This window comes from Lissotriton helveticus, chromosome 4_1 (assembly GCF_964261635.1).
Source record: "Lissotriton helveticus chromosome 4_1, aLisHel1.1, whole genome shotgun sequence".
NCBI classification, from domain to species: domain Eukaryota; kingdom Metazoa; phylum Chordata; class Amphibia; order Caudata; family Salamandridae; genus Lissotriton; species Lissotriton helveticus.
The window spans coordinates 485,589,960-485,614,490 of record NC_136063.1 but is presented as its reverse complement, the minus strand read 5'-3'; positions in this window follow the sequence as shown (position 1 = coordinate 485,614,490).

Sequence of the window (24,531 nt, the reverse complement as noted above, 5' to 3'; positions counted from 1 at the left end):
TTCTTAATAGATCTCCTCTTATGAGTCATCTGTGAACTCAGTGTACCTCTTAAATAGGCCTTAAAAGATTCCCAGACTAATTGCTCCGTGCCTGTACCTATATTGAAATGAAAAACTCGATAAAACTTTCTTTGACTTTAGACTTGATTTGATCATCCAGCAGAAGTGTTCTATCCAAGGTCCATCTAACCACTATGGGCCTGATCCTAAAGTTTATTACTAGTTCCACCACTGAGTGATCGGAAAAACCTGCTGGGATATGGGATACCGACGCTATGTCTGGCAGTAATGCGTGATCTACCAAAAAATAATCAATTCTTGTGTATTGCTTATATTTTTTGCTGTAAAAAGAATATTCTCTTACAGCACCATATTTAGCTCTCCACACATCCTGTAAATTAAAATCCTTCATGATGTTCCTAAGAGCTAATAAAGAATTCGTTGGGTCACGATATCTCACTCTAGAAGTACGGTCTAGCTGTTCATCAAAAACTAAATTGAAATCTCCCCCTAATATTACCGGCACAGTGTGTTGTAATAAAATACCCCCTAATTTAAGGAGAAAACTAGAATTGTCCTCATTCGGACCATAATACACTGTGCACGTATAGGGAGAACTACCTATAGAGAGGACTGCCACCAGCCATCTGCCGGACTGATCAGTGTCCCATTTCTGGACCTTAATCCCCTTATTTGCTCTAACAATAATAGCTACCCCCCTAAAGATTCCCTTCTGCCTAGAACATAGTACCTCCTGAACCCAACTTAATTTACCAAAGACTTGTTCACATAGTTTAGCCTTTAAATGAGTTTCCTGTAATAAGTAGACGTGAGCTTCTGAATTTTTTAAATATTCACAGACCCTAGATTGTTTTCTCCCACCACCTATACCATTAAGATTCCAGGAGAGAAATGTACTACCGATTACCCTACTAACAGCCATAGCCATAGCCGAACCTAACCCAAAAAGTGGCCACCTTCCAGAGCTCTAACCAACATAACAATTTTACAACATATGAGGAATTTTTTTTTTCCTTTTCACCCAACCCCCCCGCCCGCCCCCCCAGTGACCCCTCCCTAACCCTCCCCCAGGGAACCCTCCCATCTTACCAGGCTCTGGTCTCGCCTTTAGGGAGCCCCCCGCACCAGCGGCACTGCAACTATTCATTTTAGCGGGACCGCAAAACATTTTTTCCTTTTTTCTTCTTTTCTTTTTTTTTAACTCTTCTCTCCATCACCCTTTTTTGTTTTTCCCCCTTTACTCTAGTAATATATTTTTTTTTGTGTTGAATACTTATACGGATTTTATCTGATTTTATTTACCCTTCACCAGTCCACCTATTTAAATCTCCTAATAGCTGAGAGTCTACGCGAAAGCTTATTTATTTTCTCATCTGGGACAAGAGTTTGTCAACTTCATCCGGATGATTACAATTATACATTTTATTGTTCCACATCACCTTTAGAAGGGCTGGGAACTTCATCTGTACCTGCGCACCCAGTGACCTGAGTTCTGGCATTCTGGAGCCTAATTCCCACTGCCTCTGAGCTGTCCGGCCACCTATGTCAGATCGAATTTGATATGGATTGGCCCGATAATGAAGGGTGGATCGTGTAAGGCACCTCCTTAAAATTAATTCCTTAATACTGTAAGTTTGAAAATTAACAAGAATTTTCCTGGGCGCCTTCCGGTCAGGATGTAACCTAAAGGGGTCTCTATGCACCCTCTGAATCTCTGCTTCAAGATCGATATCCGGCCGATCTTTCAAGACCCCATCTCGTAGCAATTTACAAACAAACTCTTTGATGTCTTCTACTTCCTCTCCCTCCGGAATCTTCAAGATTCTGAGGTTGTTCCTGTGGGTTTGCATCTCCAGTCTTTCCATATCCATCATGAGAGACCGATTTTGTATTTTTAAGGTATCAATGTCCTTGGATTTACCCATCGTGGACTCCGATAACATAGAAACCTTACTCTCAAGAGAGCTAGTCCGGGTACATATATCGTCTAGTCTAGTCTCCAGCAGATCAAATCTATCATGCAGACTTTTTTGATTAGTCTCCGAGACCTCAAACTTACTCAATCGGTCCTCCCTCAGTGATTGAAATAAAAAGCCAATCCTGTCACCTTCGAGCTCAGTACTAACTGAACCCATTAACTGCTGAGGGACAGTACCGCCTTGAGAAGTCAACTGGGCCTGTACCGGAGTATGAACCTGGGCCTGATCCAAGGCCCGAGACTGTATTTGAGGTTTACTGGGGTCATCAGCAACCCAGGGCACGAAGGGGTCCACAAGCTCTACCGTAACCGTAGACCCTTGTAGTTCTATTGGGGGGAGAGAGACGTCTCTGGCCATAACTGCTGTTGTAGAACTGCCAGCTAAACCCACACTCAGCCCCGCTTACAAATTCTCCTGGTTCCCCACATCCTGGATAGTTCCAAAAGGTGTATATCGATTTCCCAAAATCAGGGGAGATGGGTCAGAAACCTGATCTAATACCACAGTCTCCGTTGCAGCCACCCCCTTCGGGCCCACCAAATGATCCATGATCTTAAAATAGGTCTTAAGAAGATGGGGTGTTCTTTTGCAACTGCAGCTGTTGAGTCGCCTTAGTGCTTCCAACCTTCTTGGTCCCCCACTTTTTCTTCTTTTTATAGGGAGTTAATAGGGTCGGTCCCCCCCTCTCCACTGTACCCACGGAGTCCAATACCCCCTTTGACTTCAGATCTTGTTTAGACCTCAACTGATATCTATTCCTGTTTTTTGATTGTTCTGCCTCAACCTCCCTTGGGTTACCCCCGGGTTTGCCCCCACTGACTACAGGGAGGACTGCCAATGAACCAGGCTCCCCAGACTCCTGAATTAAGTTTATGGTGCCCCCCCCCCACTTAAGGGGTTAACAGATTGGACTGGTTGAGCCGGTTGAGCTGCTGCTGATGACTCCAACTCCAACTCCATGCAGCATCCCCTTTTTGGAACCTCCGTACCGGTGTAGAGGAATGTAGCCGCTGAAAATTGCCCCCACCAAACTGGTCCTCGGAACTGTGTGAACAGGAGTGCGACCCGAGCACGCTACCACAGACTCCTCCGATGTTCTCTGACTGACCGAGCCGCCGACACCACTACCGCTGCTGCTGCCTCTGTCGATGTGGAGCAGCCCCACCTGCAGCTCGATTCCACGTACACCGCGTCCTCAATCCCCATGAACTTCAGGGTCCTAGCGCCCAAGAGCGCCAAAAGAAGAACGTCGATAACTAGTATTATGCCCCAAAACATGTAACAAAGATAGCCCCAAGTCTCTCACCGCATCTGCAAGATGAGGGCCGCCGCCCTACATTCCGCTATTCTGCTGCCGCCGCCTGTAGTGCCGCTGTACTACGGAGCTCCGCGACTAGCGTTAGCCTGCCGCCGCCATGTTCCCCACCATGGAGGTGCCGCCCCTCCTTTGCTGCCTCCAAAGCCGAGGATAGGACAATTGGAGTCAGGGTTGAACTTGTTTTGGATATTTTTAGGGTGAAGGTGTGGGCTAGTTATAGGAGGAGAGGGTGGGAGTCTTTTTATGTTTGTTAATTAACAGGTTTGCTACTTTCCTTGACTGTGACAACTGCGCCATCTATTCTGAACACACTCTCAAAAGACACATCTGCTAAGGAACATGATAGATACATTATTGCCAACCTGCTTTTTCCCATGAGAATAGGTGGTCAATAGGTGGTCTGATAGAGCAGTCAAAGAGTCTTGGGCCATATTCAGAACTTTCACTGGTGATACCACTTGCTGTGTTGAGCTTGCTTGTACCTCTGCACTTGCCAGTGAAACCAACCCATTGTAGAGGTGTACTTAGTGTGGTTGTTGCTGTGGATTCAGTAGCTGGTGTTAGTATTGGTTGCTGCTGCAGAGTTTGAAGGATGCACTTTAGTTCTGCTCTGGCTTTTATTCTGCACTTGTCTTCCTTTATATCCTGACTCATCCTCAGCCTTCCCAAACGGGCCCATATTACCCCCCACCTCATAAACTTCCACTGGCTCAACATCCAGAAATATGCATATTCAAGCTGTTGGCACACGCCTACAAAGTCCTCCTTATCCAAGGACCAGCATACTCGAACCACCCCCTAAACTTCCACCAGCTTCCCAAAGGCCTTTGCTCTGCCTCGCTCACACAGACACTACACATCTGCCGAAGCCTCACTGGAGGCCGTTCCTTCTCTTACTTTTTTGCCAAAGTCCTAGAACACCCTACCCTCCCCCTCCAGACATCACCCTCCATGACAAAACTCAGGAAGAGACTCAAGACCTGGCTTTTCGAGTGATACCAGTAACCTAGCACCTGGATATCCTGAATGGGTGACTAGAAGCGCTGTACACATATGATATAATTAAGTGATATCACTTTCTTTGCTGACTTTACAAGTCCAGAGGCTAGATGTACAAACATTCACATTTGCGATTCACAAATTGCGTCGAATTGCGACTCGCATTTTGTGTCTGGCAATAACGTACAAAAGTGTCTCTGACTCAGTGGGCGATTCCTAATGGGGTCGCACATTGCATGCCTCATTAATATTCATAAGGCTGTCACAATTTGCGACCCCCTTAGGAATGGCTAGCACTTCCAGGGATGTTGGCCTGCTGGGGTCAGCAGACCACCATGTCTGGGACTACTTCAAATAGAGCAGATTTTTTTTAAATGCAGCCGGTTTTCCCTAAAGGAAAATGGGATGCATTTAAAAAATAAAAATGAAACATTTTAGTTTCCTCTTTGTAAGGGCACGCAGTGGCCCCTGAGACTACTGCCTGCTCTTAAAAATATTTTCGCATATACTCACAGAGGTGAAGGCGTCCCCTGGGGACCCCTTCCCATTTGTGAGTGTTTTACCACCTACTTGAAGTAAGTCGTAAACTGCAAGTGTTTTGCGGCTGAAAAACAATTGTACAAGACATGGTACTCACTATTAGGAAGCCCCTTCCTAATAGTGGGAGTGGCAAATGCCATTTTGCGAGTCAGTAAATGTGCAGTATTTGTGTAAATCATGAACAATTACCTGAGGGTGCCAATACGCTGGAGGCCGTCAGGAAGATTAGGCAAGCTTTTGCCCAGAGTCACATGGTGCTGGGCTGATCTGCCACCGGCACTGGGGATCGAACTGTGAGCCCCCAGATTCCAGAGTCATCCACCCTGGCCACTGCGTCACACCTCTTCCCTCAATGACTTTGCGAATCACTGACTTGCAAAATTGCATTTGTACATGCCATTACCTTTTTTTTGCGGTCGCAAATGGGAGGATCTCCCATTTGAGGCCGCAAAAAAGGATCGTACATCTGACCCCAAGTCTAGTAAACTAAGACATCCATTTTTTTTAAATAATACAAATGGCCAGTGCTTTTTTGTACCATCTATCCAGTATCTTGGCCCATGGGGGCTCAATGGAAGGCAGGGAGAGTCAAGCAAAAATTGAATAAATGATTAAAAGAATTCTGCTACCCCTCTAAATCCCTAAGGAAATCTATGGTAGGCATTGGGAGTCAAAAATCGAACAAATAAATGTAATAACTGCTGGTGTCGCCCCAGAGCCCACGGTGAGACTATTGGAGTCCAGCAAAAATCTAATAAATTATTAAAAACCAACAACACTGCACTACAATCAACAACACACACAAATAAATCTAACAGGAAGAAACAAAACAATGAACAAAAATGGCATGGGCCTTTTCCAACAATGTTCCTAGAAAATGGCTTTTAAAAGTGGAATAAAAAATTTGATACAAACACTGGCTGCACAAAATGGTGTAGGTAGCTCATTCACCACATGGCTACTGAAGAAGTAGACACGGAATACAAAGACACACACTCACTGGCTCCGCAACAGTGGTTTTTGTACGACCAGCAAAGAAGGAGGCACAGAGAACACACACAAAATGGAGGCCAATGACAGACACATATATGGCTAAACAAAATATCCATCACTACATGGCCAGCAAAGAAGGAGGCTTAGAGAACAAAGACAAAATGGCAGCCTATGGCAACCAAATACAATGGCTACACAAGAACAAGGATCATGGTTAATCTGTTCTTCATGGAGCACCCCCAAAAAAACATCTAGTAGCATTGCAGGGTAGGGATTCCAATGATGTATATTATTTACCTAAAATGTGTCTGGGCCCACACATGGAACTGCCCTTTACCAACCACCACTATGCATATTGGAAGGCCAAAAAACGAAAATTAAATAGACTTTAAAAATGCCACAATCCGCTCAGTGTGACATCAATTACTCCTCTAAAAACATAACTATGATTGGTTGTTAATAAACCCGTAAAACACATTATCCACTCTATCACACATACACAAACTTACAAACAAATGGTGGGCAAGTAGTGATTATATAGGAAATAAAGCTAACTGGGAACAAAGGGACATGTCTGGCTACACAGCCTTGAACTTTAGTATTTCACAGAAAAACAACAGTCCCTGTAGATCGTGTAAACAAGAAAAATGATAAGATGTGCTCAATTGCAAGTATTAATTAGAGGATGCTCATAAAGATTAAAAGCCAGTACATATTTTAAGAATATGGCCAAACACTGTATATGGTGAACATTCATATATATTTGAGAGAAAGTATGTACACAAAAGAAAATAATAGTCTTCTCTGTCCTAAGTGAATATAGAAGCAAAGAAAGTGACAAAATATGGCATACAACAAGGTTTCTAAATATGACTAAACGACCATGACATAACTCAAAATACTAAAGCACTGCCAGCTGTACACATCCCAGAGACAGTGAATGGTTTGTTTATTTAAATAGCCGACGGTGTTTTCACCCTGTAATTAATGAGGGGTCCCATCAGGACCTAAAAATGAGGAACACCTGAAAATAGTTTCTCAAAGCTGCCAAAATGCTAAAAAAAATATTTGAGAATTAAGTGTGCTTCTCTCGTAGGGTCGAGCCGTGCACCTAGCATACTGATAACTTCTGGTGATACAGTAAAGGAGAAGCACGCAATTGTACTTTTTCAGCACAAGCGGTATAACTGTTATTGAAGAGGCTTATATAGAGAGCACAATGTGCAATGAGAAAAATACATACAAAATACACCCAAGATCTAGTGCAGGACAGACTAAGTCCCAAGCCAGAAAACTACATTTCTGCTAAATTATAAATAAATCAGTAATCAACACCATCCAGAAAATGCACAAACATTTTCTATTAAATGTGAATCCTACATGGGCCCCTATTTAAAACTCCAGGCCATTCACCAACAAAGACACAAAACAAAACAAACACACAAAAAAGTGGTGGTGTCTGCCCTTACTCAAACAACAAACAATTACCAAAGTGCTGTTTTGGACTTATTTGATGTTTCTGAAAAAGTGAAGACTCGAAGTGTGTGGATGCAGCAGATATTACAGACAAAGACAGAGTGATGCATTCCTTCAAAAATACAAATCTAATGTGACCAATGACTGAACAGATCAGAGGAAGGAACCATCAGGCAGGCCTTGGAATAGGAAATTACTACTGTATGTGCATTTCTTTTCTAAAATCTATGGCACTCTCTTCCTGATTAAAAAGAAAATCTGTTTCGTTCTCAAAATACTATCCAAACGATCTTGTTGGGCACAAATTCAACAAGAAAAAGTCATTTTATGTTTATTTCCCGGTTGCTCTCACTAAAAACAGCGTCGCTCACATTGAGATTAGTAGTTTGCCACTCAAATATTACCTGAGCGTTCTGCTGGGACAAACAAAATCGACTTGAATTGCTTATTGATGGACCTGCTGCTCAAGTTGGGAAATCGACGCTTTCATTCATGACAAATTAATTCCCTTCGCTTGTGTTAAGATTTGACCCTTAATAGAAGTGTTGCATGATGTGGAGTTATGGTGTAATCTCTGTAATTACTCGTAAATATCGTTACCCCAAATTACGCCATGTACGAAGGTCTAGATTTGCGGACTCATTTTGGTACCAGAACTAGACACTTAAAGTTGCACAGACCACAGCACCAACCTGTGAAGCTTGCATTGCGCCTATGGTTCCTAATTTGAAACAATGGGTTAAAACAATGACTTTGAAAAAAAAAAAGAAAGAAGGGTCTGGCTGTACTCACAGAGGCGGCTCTAGGCTCACGGCGGCCCTGGGCAGGGAGCATTGGTAGGGGCCCCCGGAAGAGGGTGTCTGGGTGGGGCGGAGCCCCCCAGAGCTCAGGAAGGTACCAGCGGGCCATCAGTGGGTAGGGAAAAAAGACGCCAATCAGGAACCAGGAGGAATGCAGGCGCGGAGGCCAGTGAATAGGGGGGGGGTTGTAAGGGTGTTTGGAAGTGGAACAGAGCCGGAGGCCGCCAAATCCCTGCCAGGGGCCGCCACGCAAATATGTATCCATCCTCAGAGGATTATTATATTAAGGATATATATTGGGGTGGTGGCCCCTGGGATTTGGCGGCGCTGTGTAGGTGCACAGCTTGCACATGCCTAAGGCCGCCCCTGGTACTCAGCAGGGATTGGCCACCCACTGAGGGTTGGACGCAGGGCTTGAGCAGAGGCAAAGGCCCAGTGGCCGCCATGCAAATATGTATCCATCATCAGAGGATTATTATATTAAGGATATATATTGGGGTGGTGGCCCCTGGGGTTTGGCGGCCCTGTGTAGGTGCACAGCGTGCACATGCCTAGGGCCGCCCCTGGTACTCAGCAGGGATTGGCCACCCACTGAGGGTTGGACGCAGGGCTTGAGCAGAGGCAAAGGCCCAGTGGCCAACCCCCACAGTGCATGGGCGTAGACTGTGCGCATTGGGGGTTGGCCACTTGCGGAGGGTGTTTGCCACCAGTGGCAGTATGGGTGCAGGACCTGTTTGGAGGCCAAACCTTGCAGCCAATTCTCACTGCACACAACTGAGGTTGGTGCTGAGTGCCCATGGACAGTTGGGTGTAGGGCCTGGTAAGAGGCTGGCTGGGTTGGCCACCTGTGGAGAGTTGGCCAGCAGTTGTTGGCTATCCTGGAGTGTTGTGTGCAGGGCCTGGCCATCCACGGTGAGGTTGGGTTTAGAGGCCAGGCTTTTGGAAGTTTAGGAACTCTCAGAAACATTTACATTTGTGGGCAGTCCTAAACGATGATCCAACCCCTTCAGACCCTTAGAATGGGCGGCAATTTACTCCAGCCCAGAGTGCAGTAACTGCCCTCCGTGGATGGAAAGAGGAACAGAGCATCCTAACCTTTAGTGGGGTCCAGGTTAATGGCTTTCTGTACAACGAAAAATAGTTTTCCTGCAGAGACAAAAGTGTGCATTTGTTCACTTCTGTGCGGACAATTATGAAGTACTCCGTAGAGGGGGCAGAGGACCTGGCAGGAAGAGTCACCTGACATCCCGAAAATGCACCTCTTTTTCAGCAGACACCCTGATGAATACCCCTTTCCAAAGTGTGACTGCACACGGCCTTCAGCCATGACCAATATGTCTGGGTGCCTTTAGATAGGGAATGCAAATGAATCCTCAGAGCCCAGCTGATCACCTCCATTTATGTTATGAAGGTCATCCGTGATATTATTTGTGACATCATGTTGGGTCATGAGCAATGCATAGGTTAGTTATGGTGATGTTGCTCATCATCACTATCACATTTTAGTGGCATTTATGCTTTGTCTCATAACCTTATAAAGACGTTTTATTTTTTTAGCACAGACATCCGTACATCAGGTATAACTATCTATTTCCTTCATTTCAAATCCACTAGTCCTTGTCATTTCAGAGTGCTGAACTGCGACAATCTACAGAGACCTCACTGCTTGACTTATAAGAGATTCTGTGAGCATTGACCAAGTTATACTTGTGGCCAGGTTTTTTTCAGCTGCAGCAAGTGAGTGCGTTGTAGTCTCTGAATTTGCATTAATTATCTGGCTTTATATATTGAGCGACAGTTGCCTGTTAAGATTCTCACAGGGTGTCTTCGAGTGGGATGAACATCTTTGAAAGATTTCTTCCTCCTGCTCGGTAACTTGGGATACGTCATTGTATCCCCGGGTGAACTCGTGGTCTTTGAATGACTCAGGGTTCTCTTTCTGTCAGATTGCCTGACAGTCTTATGATTGCTTATACAGCATTGCCATGAATACTCATAACATATCAGTATCTAGATGAAGGAAGTTTACTGCAATGATTCTTCTATTGCAAAATGTATTTTGTACTTGTTATCCTTTGAATAAATGCATAAATGCATGTTAAGATTCAGGCAAATAGAGGCGATTCTTTATTTGTTCCATTGCAGCGTGTAAACTGTTTACTGTCAAAATACATAAATGTTGGAGTCCCGTGTTCAGTCCTGCTCTACTCTTTTACACGTTTTCAAAACCTAACTCTGATCTCAGTTGATCTATTGGCCTGCTCGCTTACTGATACTCTTCATTACTCTAACTCAAAGGCTTGCTCATCAAAGTCCATACTCAGTAGGTGAGTCCTTACTCTAAAGCAGGCAACCCACTTGCCCACTGCAAATTCAAGAATTCTCCCTCCAGCACAATCTATTTTAAAATCCTCCCCTTCTGATCCTTAAAAGAATGTCCAGGAACCACCACACGTTCTGGAAATCCCCTTTATAGACCAGTGGCATTAAAATCCAATGTCAGGGATTGGCTTTCTGCTGGTAACTTTCGGCAAGTGACTGTGGCAGAAAACGGGTGAACTCAGCTGGTAACACATCTCAGAACGTACTTGTGAGATGCCCACCGTGTACCCACTGCCCTCTGTACAGATCCAGGCCAGGAAATGGAGTCACTATTTTTCCATGTGCAGGGATGGCATGGGAATGGCTTGTAGGTGAACTGATCTCCGGCTTCCAGTTTACAACCAATTCGAAAATCACATCAGAAGAGAAGTGGTACCTACCATGACTGATTCCCTGGACATGCAAACACTCTTTATCCTCCATCCGTAAATTCTCTATCTACTCCTCAAATCTCCTACTCCAAAGTTAGGGGGAAGGAAATAAAGATGTTCACCAGCTTTATCTTTAGTGGACCATATCTTATGTTTCTCACCAACTTGCATCGATTGACCGTAGCTCAGTTGGCCGAGCTTCCTCTAAAGCATCTTTGAAATACACTTTGATGATACAGTTGTTGCAGTTTTTAAAATAGGCCAAGTAAAGGTGCTCAACTTATTTGGGTTATCATACACAGATGGTTCTCTCAAGTAAAGTGGACGTTCTTCAAAATTGGTCAAATTATATTTACAGCTCCAATGTCCCAGCCCTTCTACACCTGCTCTACGAGGACTTGAATAAGATGGAATAGACTCGAGCAGTCCTGCTAAAAGGTAGCCTCTTCGTCTCCCTAAGCTAACCTTTGGTGATATCCTGAATAAACTGTTGGAGTTTGTTCCAAAAAAAAAAAAATCGGTGAAGGTGTCAAAAGAGTCTCTGTTTAAATCAAGATGTGAAGGGGGTCTTGATATGCTTAACATGAAGAAATACATATAAGCTGCACAATGGAACCAGACCTACACCGGTCCATTCTTCCATTCATCAAAGTTAATGATGAAAAGTAAGCCTGGAAAGTTTACTCCTTTAATTTTGTTCTCGATCTCAACATTGTTGGTGTATTGGGAGCATGTGTTTCATTCAGGGTCATTACTACAATCCTATCAGTGATGTCATCTATAGTGTGCAACCCATGCTTTCCTCAGGGCATGTTTGGTGCTGAATTCAACATATGCAGGCAGGATGACCCTCTTTTATCAGGGGAACTGTATGTAGAAGGGTAGTTTTGAACTCTCTCTGTCACATCATTTTATAATAACTCAGCTGCTGCAATGGGCAGGCGAGGGGAAAGTCAGGGGGGAACAAAAAACACTGATGGAACAACTGTTCGCGCAGCAATAGCATGAAAAGAATAATTTTAGATTTTACAATTTATTGTGCACTCCAATACACATGCCAATATGTCTTGCTGGGAGAAGAAGGGCTGCCAAGAAGTCCCTGAAGGCCTATGGAACACTGTAGCATTAATGGCAGCGAAGTCATCTCTTCTCAATTTTGAGAGAGTTCTTACAGGATATTTATCTGATGTTTTTACACTCCTGTGGGACTTAAAACTATGTTTCATAGCTTGCAGAAGTGTTGGAAGGGTGTGAGAAGAGAAATGTACAATGTTCTTTATATGGCGGTGTTGCCCTTGTATTTCATGGACCTGGAATATGACTAGATGTAGACCCATTGGGGATTTTCTGGGAGAGAGCTATTCATTTGCCCTTACTTAAATGGAAGGTGCACTGAAATCCCACATGCCATTAGCAACCTGAGTAATGATAACGTATACTTGGAAATGATCAGAAGCCCCACCGGTGGCTCTGTGGAGGCCTAAGCTAAGGAGTATTTACGCTATGGAGAATTTGAATTCACTGTGAATACATGAAAGGTCTGTGCACCATTCTGGACTTAGCAAAGCGAGAAAGTGTGTTTTCAAGTCTGGATTTTAAGGATACTCTCCTTAGTGATAGTGAGCTCTACAAATATGCATAATAAAGTAATGTATGTGATAACACTGATAAGTCAAATGTTTGCCTACATTCCTCTTCTGCAAGCCCTATGGGTGACAACTGTTTGTGGAATCACCTTCAAATGGCGACCTGATTCCACCCTAGTATTTTCAACATCATTTTTATGGAGGGTTTCGAACAAAGTTTGTTACTTATACTTCATTGAGATTTCTTCCAACTCTGCGTGCATTGTGCAGTCCCAGTCCTAATGTTTTTATTTGTATTATTGTGCTTATGCTTTATTCTCTATGCCAATATAATCTAAATAAAGTTCTTATATCACAAAAAGCACGAGAAACACACAAAAAGAGGGTCCACGCTTGAAATGTACCCTTGTTCTGGGGGGCTCTTGGGTCCCTATATGGCCTACAATATTAATAGGACCAAGGTTTTTGAGAAAAGTGATCAAAGTTTGTAAACAATTTAAATATATTGTAAAGCATGGCCTCAGACACACTCATCATTGTCCTTCCTTGCTCACCAAAGGATCCTCTAATTGCGCACAGGCTTCCCATGTTCAAGGAAGCCCTCATGGATGGAGGGTGGGGAATGGGATCCAGGCAATGCAAAATAAAAATCACAGTTGCCTCTTCATAGAGAGTACAGTAAATCTTTGAGGAAGCAGTGAGATGATTAAAAATTGAGGGGGTGCAGAGGAGCAATTATTAGTTCTGCATCTACCAGTTGGAAATGTTTCAGTCTGTGTCCCTGTCCAGGGTCAGGGGCTTTTGTAGGGACCAGGATCCCTATCTTCCTATGCTGTTAGTACAAACACAATCAACACACAGTAGGCGTACATACAACACCCAATCTTCTCTTCCTGCTGGACACTAGTATACTTCTTCAGCAAAGATTATATGGTCCTGTGGAAAAATAAACATACAGAAATGAGTAACCTCAAACAATAGGGTGAAGCACATAAAGGAGAAACAGGGTGGGATTGGTAAAACTCAAAGACAATGCTCCTTTTTTCAGGTTGAATTCCAGCTGTATGTGAAATACCATGCAGCGCTTACCGCAGATATACACTGCAATCTGCAGACTAGTGAAGAAAGGAGAATAGTGATAGCCATGAATGTACGCATTTGGCACACATCAAATATAAAACGAAATACCCTCAAGTTAACTCGAGAAAACCTCATGGAGAAGAACAATGAGGGTGTCCTTGTAGTCACACACTGTAGGAGCCCACAAACAAATATATGAAACACCCATTCAGCACTCACATTGTCCAAAGCTTGCAACCCATTCACCTAGAAATGCGTCTATCTGACGGTATCTTGGGGGGGAGCAGCATGTTTAAAAGGAGCTCCTTTGCGCTGTCCTGCATTAATTGTGTCACCGCTTGGTCACATTGTCCACGGGGCTGATGGGAAGTGGAGTCCTACGTGCTATCCATCACTGCGAATGACACCGGATGGTGATGTTGAACCTAAAAAGTCATAGGTTTCAAGGAATATAACAGAGGGAGCCTGGTGTTTTACGAGATGCAGAAAATGAGAATTTGAAAGAGGAGTAACACAATTTTTTATGCTCTGTACAATTACACAGATTCAATATATTGATGTAGCTGAGATGTGCTATATGTGTGTACATAGAATCAGTGTTCTTGGGAGTATCATTCTTCGTTATGCCCCGTGCAACTACATGGATTACATATATGGATGAAGCTGAAATGTGTTATTCATCTGTACATAGTCAGAGTTCTGGGGAGACATTTCAAATATTGTGAGAAAATATATGTGAAAGAGAGTATACTGCACTATGATAGAGTACTCCTCCAGAAAAGGGGAGCTTACTACAGGACGAGTGATTTCTTACAATACAGATAAACTGATGAATTATGGGAATGATACACCACCGCTGTCACAAAGGCCTATTTGATCTGTAGCCATGGAATATCATCATCCAATCCTTCGGTGTAGGTTTTGAGATGATAACCTCAATGTTGTCCCCTAATAAATTACATCTGCACAGTATTGCCTGGGGCAAATGGGCACCTTCTCAAGCATTACCCATGTCATCTTCAGTGTTTGAGTTTCAATGAAATGGTTAGCCATCTTGGTCACGTTTTTCTTGCACCTGATATAACTCCTGCGTTCGTTGATCCTGATGTGGACCTTGTGAAATGCTATGCCCACAGATCTAATACCGCATGAAGAAATGATCAAGCACAACACCTTTCTATTATGCAGTTATATGGGTTTTAATTTCTGGAGGGCACTCCTCAGATCAGTCTCCTTATTGACCTTGGTAAATTTCCGTACCAAGCATCTCTCAAATGGATAGTGCCCTGTATTTGGAGGAAGACCACATAGTGTCATAGTAGGACCCTGTTTTATGTATTTGTTATGATTAGGTGATCCTTAATACTACTGACCCAAGTGCGGTCCTGTATTTCACAGTATGTTCCAAATGTAAGATATGATCTTTTGAACTTTCGAAGAGTGAGTAATATAGTTACACATGTTAGTCTATTAGATGGAGCCTTATGGACAGTTTCTAGCAGGGAGTCTCAGTTGTTGTTGCATGCTTGTTTCTTTGCTCTCCTGGTTATTCTATTAGGATATTGTCTAGCTCTGAGCTTATTGGTTAAGACATTCGCTTGTTCATCAAAAGTATTACAATTGGAACAGATAATGTCGAAATGGAAGACCTCCACTACCTTCAATGCTCTCCTTGGGGATGCCTGCATGTAGTGGCTTGATGTTCATTGTAATGAGGAGATGGTTAGCCATATCAATATTTCGTTCTCCACTCCTTACAATTTCTTGAAATTATTTACAAACCTTGATAATTTGGTCCTATCAAGATCGTAGGCCATAAAGGGACCTAAGGGTTCCCAGAATTTGGGTACCTCCCAGGCATGGACTATCTTTTGGTGTGCCTTGTTTGCTTATCTCAATGTGGAAGCTATTTTGGAGCATGCAAATGAAGACAGGCCATACATCCCTCTCATCCCCTCAACACCCATGACGGAAGGGTTTCATAGGTTATCACAAAATAACTTTGCCTTTTGTGTTTGCTAAGTTCTGTATTCCAGTCCATTGATTTTCACCCTCTGTGCAAATCTAGGCAGACATCAGTAATATGCAAGTCAGTCCTGAACCTGATCCAATAAGAGCAGTTCAGCCTGAACTGCCAGGATGGGCCCCCCAAGAAGTAAAAACAGACACACCCAGATGAGTTTTGACCTGTTTTGGCCTGTCAGTGAGATGTAGCTTGAGTCTTGTGGTACAATACTACATTAGTTAGTGGAGAAATCCAAGGAAATGGCCCTGCACACTCACCCACAAAGTCAATTATCCTTCTGACATAGGCATTACATTAACTGAGGGGAATAGTGGAGAGTAGAGGAAATGCACTTTCAACCAAAACAAAAATCAGTAATTCAGCAACGTTTATGTTTGAATTATTTGCTTGTATCACTTCCATTGATAAACATATTGATCACAGGTATGTTACATAATATTTGAAGATCTCATGAATTTAAAAGGAAAAACAATAAATTATAATGTTATCTTCCATGATGTTTTTACAATATAACGTTTTAGGTACATAAACGCTGAAGATGCCAATATATGTTTCGCAGACAAAGGACAGTATTATGGTTTTGGCGGTCCGTGGACTGCCGTTCAGGTGGTGGAGGTCCAAGCGTTCAGCGCTCTGCGATATGACCTCCATGTATTACAAGTTGGTTGGATTGCCTTTGCGAAGACTGGGCAAGACCAGAATAAATTAAACTTAATTTCCTCCATTTAAGCAATTGTGGACCTGGTAATGTAAACTGTATCTGACACTGATTGAACACATCAGGATGAGTGTCACATTGAAGCCAACATATCTATTGAAGTTTCAGCTGAGACCAATTTGGTGATAATATTCCAATGTTTGGTTGGCCTGCCATCACAGGTGCATTTAGAAATGAATTAATATTAAGGGTAAGTCAAGTATTCTATATTCCAACCCCTGCTATATTCATTATCTTCATCTGAGGTCAACTGCCTCTTCATACCCATTGTGAGAATTTGGGTTGCTGGTTGGAGGGTGGAGGGCGCTGCTCCAGCAACAGCCATAAACTCTGTCAAGGTGAACCGCAAATATACTAAATTAACCTATGCTTAACATTCTGATAGCTTGGCACAAAAGCAGTCAGGCTTATCTTAGAGCCAATGTGTAAAACATGTATTCAGCACACAAACTGTAATAAAGTGGAAACTCAACACCAGAAAAATCCCACATCGATTTAGGAAAACTGAGTACATTTTAATACATTTGACAACAAAGTAACAAAGATCCATTTAGTAGAACTAGAGCTATGCAGATTTAAAGGTTTAGATAACAGTAGCATTTAAAAGCACTATGCACCAATTGTGGTTATCTGGTCGTGCTAGACTGGCACAAAGTACAGGTCGACCACAATGGGGCATGGGCCTGATACAGGGACCAGTACAGGCCTACGGAGAATTTTCCTACATGTCATTTATGAAGATCACTGCGCAGCGACAGTGCCGAGGGGCGATGCAGTGTCCGGCATTAATATGTGTCACGCAGGGTTGGCTCAGATGAGTAATGCGGGGTCCTGCGTCAAGTTTTGTCCACGCTGTGTCATTTCTGATGAGGAGCTGCGAGGCCTGCAATGTGAGGTCCCCATCAAATTGCACCATAACCCATCGGTTCCGAAGATGATCTGCAAGGACTGCGTTGTGCTGCTTGGGTTTTGATGGGGACAACAGCTGGGCTGGCAGCACACTTTTATCCCCACTTCCAAGTATTGAGGACTGGAAAGTACCACTTGAGTGGTTAGATCTCACAGCAGGCAGAGTCCAGGTGCAGGACTCAACTTGGTTGGAGCCTTTTCTGTCCCTGATGCTCTAATCAGGAGGCCAGCCAACTAACCCCTGTAGTCACTCTAGTGGTCCTGGGTTTAAGGTGCAGATCCAGGTGTCATTCCTCATACAGCAGTACAACACTGCTGACCTCTCACAGCAGGACAGCAGAGAAGCTGAGCAGTCCTTTTTGCAACAGAGCTGCATGGCAACAGAGCATTCCTTCTTCTGAGTCTTCCACTGGTTCAGAAGTAATCTGAAGAGTGAGTCTGCGGGTTCTTTTTTTATACCTGGTGACTCCTTTGAAGTAGGAGAAGTTTTGAGAAGTTCCCCTTTCAAGGTGCTTGGAATTTCCTGCCTTCCTACCTCCCTGCCCTCGCTCAAGCCTGGCTGCTGGAAGAATGGGCTAGTGTTCTGACCCCAAATCTTGCCTGAGATGGCCCATCAATACACAACTAATCCATCTTTTGTTTGGCTGTCTGGGAGGAATATACAAAGGTCAACCGACACTCACGACCAGTCATGCTACCCTGGCTCAGGCTGCAGGCACGAAATATGACAGGAAAATGCAAAGTTTCTAAAAGTGGCATTTTCAAAATTATGACAAAATCTGACTTTGACATTAAAGAGGATTTTAAATTATACTGTCTGAGACACCAAAAATGGCTATCCAACCTGCTTCTGAATCAAACGTTAGCCTGTGTTAATGTAATAAGGTAACCCAATGCTATTCTATGGGAGAAGTAGGCCTCACAGTAGTGAAAAATGAATTTGGGAGTTTTTCACTACCAGGACATTTTAAACTTAAAAGCACATATACAACTTTTTATTTGCATTGCACCCACCTCTATGGGCTGTCTAGGGCCTACCTTAGGGGTGACATAAGTAATACAAAGGGAGTTTGGAGTTTTAGACTTGGCAAAGGGGATATTTTGCCAAACCAAATTGGCATTTTAAAACTACTACCAGGCTGTAATGCCAGGTATGAGACTGGTTTTAAGGGCTACTTAAGTGGGTGGCACAGTAAGTGTTGTAGGCCTCATGTACCATTTAATTTACCAGCCAGGGGTGCATGGTTTACAACATTACTATGGACTTACATGTAAATAAAATATGCCAATCTTGTGTAAGATAATTTTTCCATTTTTAAAGAGTAAGCACAAGCACTTTACCACTAGTTATCAGTGCTATAGAGTACAAAGGCCAACACAAACAAACTGGGTAAAAAAAGGAAGGATGAATCCAAAATGTTTGGGGGAAGACTATCCTAAGGCGGAAAGGCCTAAAGCTCACTCTTGTATCTACTATTTACCCTCACACTTGCAGCCTGCAACAGAAACTGTATTTCCTTGCCAGCTCCTGAAAGTGCACATGATCCAAAATTGTTAAACATTAAGAAGGAAATCTACTCTCCTGATAACATGATCAGACTTCCAGCAAGCTTTGACCAGTATCAGAATTGGGTGCTTCTGTTACCTTGGGGGGTGGGGGAGGGGCAATTCTTCTGGCTTTGGAAAGTCCATTCTTCAAGAGAAGAGCTATGATCCAAAAGCTCAGCGATATGGTTAACAAATACTTGTTTGAACTTGCTTTTTTAAATTAATAACTTTAATTTAAAGAGTTCTTCACCACTCAGTTCTACTAGTTCATTGTGTTGTAACTTTCAGCAGTTGGTATTAACTGATTTATTGGTACGAAAAGTTCTGAAATTGGCTGGATGGACTTGGGCATGCTTCGTTTAGCTATATTGCAACATGGTTGACTTAATTTAAATTAGTATTCTCAGAGTCCATTTTAGGTGTGAGGTACATTTAATTAGCTTCTGTAATATGATTCGTCAGCTGTTCACAAAAGGAGGCACATTTAGGGAGGAAATACCCTCTATTCAGTTTGTTGAAAGTATGAGGCAAACTCAAAGACTTAACTTTGCAAAAACAGGTATCAATATTCCCAGTGCAATCAACCTCTTTTAGTATTAGTAAATGGGCAGAAGTGGCAGCCACCTTGTGTGCTTAAATCCTTGAACATATTTCCCATTTTTACTCATTACAGTGCATATCAAGTCCCTCCAAGATACAGGGATGTAATTTTAAATACAACATTACTGAACTTCCACAAAAAAAAGAGAAGTGCTCCATTTCATATCCTGCAAAAAGACTAGTTTCCCAATGTTCTTCGGTAGATGCATGATCGCTCTTACTAGCTTTTTTCTCTTATGATAGTCTCTAGCTCCATTAATAAAACACCTTAAAGTTTTCTCAATTGCCCCACGAATAAATCTAACACAGTGGCATCTATCGTTGCTATTTTGTACCGCATAAAGCTTCTGAAAGCATTCAAACTTTTTAAAATAATGTTCGACCCAGAGTCGTTTGAGGCCTGATCACAAAATGTTTTGGTGCAATTTCTTGTCCTTTGTGGCAAACAAGGCAGTGCTTGGTGCACACAACTTTACCCACCATATAAAGAAATAAGTCTGGAGGTGGTTGTGTGCAGAAAGTTTTTGCATACTAATTGTTTTGCATATTGTTGTTGTAGTTATGAGATGATTAGTTTTTTGTGCTATTCTGTTTTTGTGCTACTTAAGTGTAATGTAAGTTTGTAGATTTGTTCTGTGGTTGATCAGAATTATAATTTGTGTGAGAATTATCACACCCTTCCAGTTTTTCACTGATGGCTTCCAGCTGGCCAAATCTGTTGAAATTTATCAGGGGAACAGCAACATGAGTGGTAATTTGTGTTAGCACTCATTTTCAATTTGGAAACTTGGAAAAGGAAGTATTTACCGGACATAGTAAATACCTCACCTGAGGTAATAGTATTTACGGGGTGTGGTAAATGTGCCATCCCATTTTGCCTAACTTGTGATTAAGCCAAATTTGGGCCTACCTTACCTTCCAAATTTAGCTACGATGGTCTTTTATTTGCCTGCTGAAAATTGTTGAGGGTAAGAAACACGACAAGATTATACTTAAAATGTAGTCATACTTTAAAGAGCACAGACTAAACTGCCTCTGTTTCCGTTCTTACACAATTAATGAATTTTGCTGTCACTTCCTTTTTTCCTTTCTTATCTGATCAAAGACTTCCAATTTTAGTATCATGGTTTTGCTTACTTTGCAATTGTCTACATATTATTTTAAGAAATGTCTTAGTTTTCCTACCAGCAGCTCTTTTCTCTTTTACCAAATAGTCTGCATTTTGCTCCTTTTGATTCTCTGTTGTAAGTAGAAGGTATCCCTTCTTCTGTTTCTTTCTTGTTTCTGTTTTTTTTAGCATTGCAACTCTTTGTTTGTAAGTAGAAGTAAATATCTGGAAAAAAAAACCAAATCAAAACATTTAACTTTTTATACTATACTAGTATATACTAGTCACTATGTTATAGCCACTCTAAGTCTGTTACTGTTACCATGTTTAAATGTGTTTACCTGCCTATGTCAGCATATGCATCAGTGTATGGCTGGGTTTATCACTTTATGCATCAGTGTGGGCCTGGGTGTATCACTGCATGGATCAGTATGTGCCCAATTATCTGAGCAAATGTATTAGTATGTGCCTGGGTGTGTTATTGTATGCACCATTGTGTGCCTGGGAATGATAGTGTAAGGATTAGTATATGAGTGGTTGTTTCAGTGTATGCATAGGTGTGTTATTTTGTGCATTAGTGTATACATAAAAGTCACCCTGTATGTATGTATCACTGCATACATCACTGTGTGCTTGGGTATGTATATGTATATATCAGTGTCTGCCTGCAAGTGTGCATGCAATGGAAACAAGATGTCTTATCTTTTAACCCTACAGCTCCCTGCCCTATGGCCTACCTACAGCCTGTCTCAGAATTGACGTATATGTACTTGAAGAGAAGTTTAAGGGTTAGCCAAATCTACACATATAATTGATTCGGCATAGGAGACATAGAATTATAAACTCCAAGAGTAGTACACAACCCAAGATGGAGGCGGAATCCAATTCCCTTTTCATTAGGAAGGAAAGCATAAATCTTCTTTCCCTACTACACACTCATTGATGATATTTCTGGCTGGTTCCTCTATCTTATTTCTCAAAGGTGTCAGCACGTGTAGACTTCCTTAGAGGTACTCATGTCAAATGGGTCAAAATAGCGTAAAGCTATGGAGCTCGCTCTTAAGATGCTCCTTCTCCTCCAAAAATCTAGAAGTCTGCCTTTTCTGTTCGTGCACTTAATACTAAAGGATAAACTCAGCCCCCTCCTAAATGTATCACATGAGAAATTATTTCACTTCTCCAGGACTGTGGTGATTTTTCATGACTTCTTTAAATACATCTTCCTTGCTTCTTGTGACCTTGGAGTGGAGGGTAGACCAGGCACAGAAGATATCCTCCCCTCTCCCTTCTCAGACTGTTCAAAGACATTTCAGTTATCTCCTTAAGCTAAAAATAATGATGGTAAATTCTTTATACCTGCAATGGGATGAGAGCATACTGTTCTGGCACATACAAAGATACATTTAATTATTTATTCAGTAGCTGAGGGTTTCGAAACTATAAACAACTTCTAACTCTGGGCCTACAGAGCAAGCAACTTTAACAACACATGGTTACATTAATATTAATGTAATGTCTTTCTGCACATGTGCATACAGAAATAATGATGCCTCTAGTACATATAAATCCTAATTTAAAGATATACATTATCATTCTGTGCTTACGATGTTGAATAAATGCATTTGATAAACGTAAAACACTGCACACCACGCTAAAATATAGATAGATGTATTTAACCTATGAGTATAATGCACCCCTTCAATTTAGAGTGCTGTGTACGCTCTATCAGTTGTAATGAGGGCCTTCTGTAGCACAACTCCAATGCTCAAGCTCTTCATCTGTTAAGGACACCAGTTAGCTCAATGATAAGGCAGTAAATGATTGGGTAATGGCTGCCTTTACAAAAGTAAAAGGCAGCCATGTTGTTTTACACACACTCCTTGCTCTGCTCTGGACTAGAGCCTTACATATTGGTAAATAGTAGGGTTTATATTTTTTCCCTACCTAGTACTACTTTATGAAAGTAACAATAATAGGTAGGGAAATGTAATATTATTTTTCTATATATTTTCAATAAAGTTACTTTTGAAATCCTGCAAAAAGACTGGTCTTTGGTAGAAGCATGATCACTTTTTCTAGCTCTTCCCTTGTGATATTCTTTAGCTCCATTAATAAAACACCGTGAAGGTTTCTCGATTGCCCTCCCTAAGAAATTACTCACAGTGGCTTCTATCTTTCCTATTTTTTAGCACATAGAACTTTTGAAAGCGTCCAAACTTTTTCTAATAATGTTTGTCCCAGATTCATTTGAGACTGGATCATAAAATATTTCTGCACCATTTCATGTCCTTTGTGGCGAATAAGGCTAACAACTTTACTCACAGTATTAAGAAAAATTCTGGAGGTGGTTGTGTGTGACAAGACTGTTTGTTCATAATTGTTCTGTGGCATATTGTTGTGGCAGAATGAGATGATTTGTCTTTTGTGCAGTTGTGTTTTTGTGTTAAATATTGTAATATAATGTTGGTGCGTTGTACTGTGGTTGATGTAGTGATTTTGTGTTTTGCCCTGGTATCTTTTAATTGCTGCTTTGAGTGATGTTATTGCATTGTAGTCTGTTATTCATTTTGCAGATATCATCAATTGCTACTAGATTTTCACCAAAAACAGCTTATGCCTTTAAAGTTCCTGTGATAAGCAAACATTTACCAACACAACTCATGAGGGCCTCAGTACAAGTTCAGGGCAAAATTACTGTACTTGTGCAGACAAGTTTGCACAGGGATCAGAATTATAATTTGTGTGAGAATTACCACACCCTTGATGTTTTCCCTGATAGATTCCTGCTGGCCAATGCTACTGAAATTTATCAGGGAAAAGGCAATGTGCGGTAATGTGTGTTATCACTCATGTTCAATTTGAAAACTTGGGATAGGAAGTATTTACCAGACATAGTCAATAACTCACCTGAGGTAATTATATTTACCAGGTGTGGTCCTAAAGCCCCAGCTCTTCAACTATTTAAGACACCAGTTAGCTCAATGCTAAGGCAGTATGTGATTGGGTAATGGCTGCCTTTACAAAAGTAAAAGGCAGCCATGTTGTTTTACCCACACTTTTGCTCTGCTCTGGGTTAGGGCCTTAGATATTGGTAAATAGTAGGGGTTATATGTTTTCCTACCTATTACCACTTTATTAGAGAGCTAATAGGTTGGGAAAATGTCCCAATTCACTATACTCCACTCCTCTCAATAACCCCCCACTCTAAGACACTATATATCACATGGCAATTTATGTCATGCAACTCTACTCTATTGTGCCACATGGCACTTCACCCACTGTCCACTATTCCACTCCAGTCTACGCCACTCCACTCTACCCAACTCCACTCTACAGTACTCCATTCTATGCTATTCCACTGTATGCCAGTCCACTCTACATAATGCCACTCTATGTCTCTCCAATCTACACCACTGCATGCCACTCCACTGTATGCCACTCTACTCTACGCTATTCCACTGCATGCCACTCCACTCTACACCATTCCTCTCTACGGCGCTCCACTCTACTCTATTCCCCTTTATGCCACCCCATTTTATGCCACTTCACTCTACGTTATTCTTATGTACACCACTCCACTCAACACCACTCCACCCGACGACGCCACTCGCATCTTATCCATGCACTGCTTATTCATCACTTGAAATGAAATGAAATTTGATTTATAAAGCGCATGGCTGCCTGGAAGCGTCTCAGCGCTAACAAAAAAATAGAACACAGAACAAACTGAAAAGGGTACCGATAATTAGGAGTCCTTGGGAAAAATTATAACATCTGAAATTATAGCATTCATAACAACGCTTACAAAATAGCAAAACACATCATTTGTGGGAACACAGTAAATAGTAAAGGGTGAGTTATAGTTAAAGTAAAGCCAGAATTTTCCCTTTACATTGAATGTGCAAAAAGTCCCTCTTCTCTTTTGAACCATTCAAAACAACTATACCATACCAGATAATAACATTTATCTTTCAGCTCACCACAATCCTGATTCATTTAGCAATCCTATTTTCTAGTCCAGGATTACATTTCATTGTTACACTAATGAGGGCATCTTTGTTTTTTTTCATCTATTGG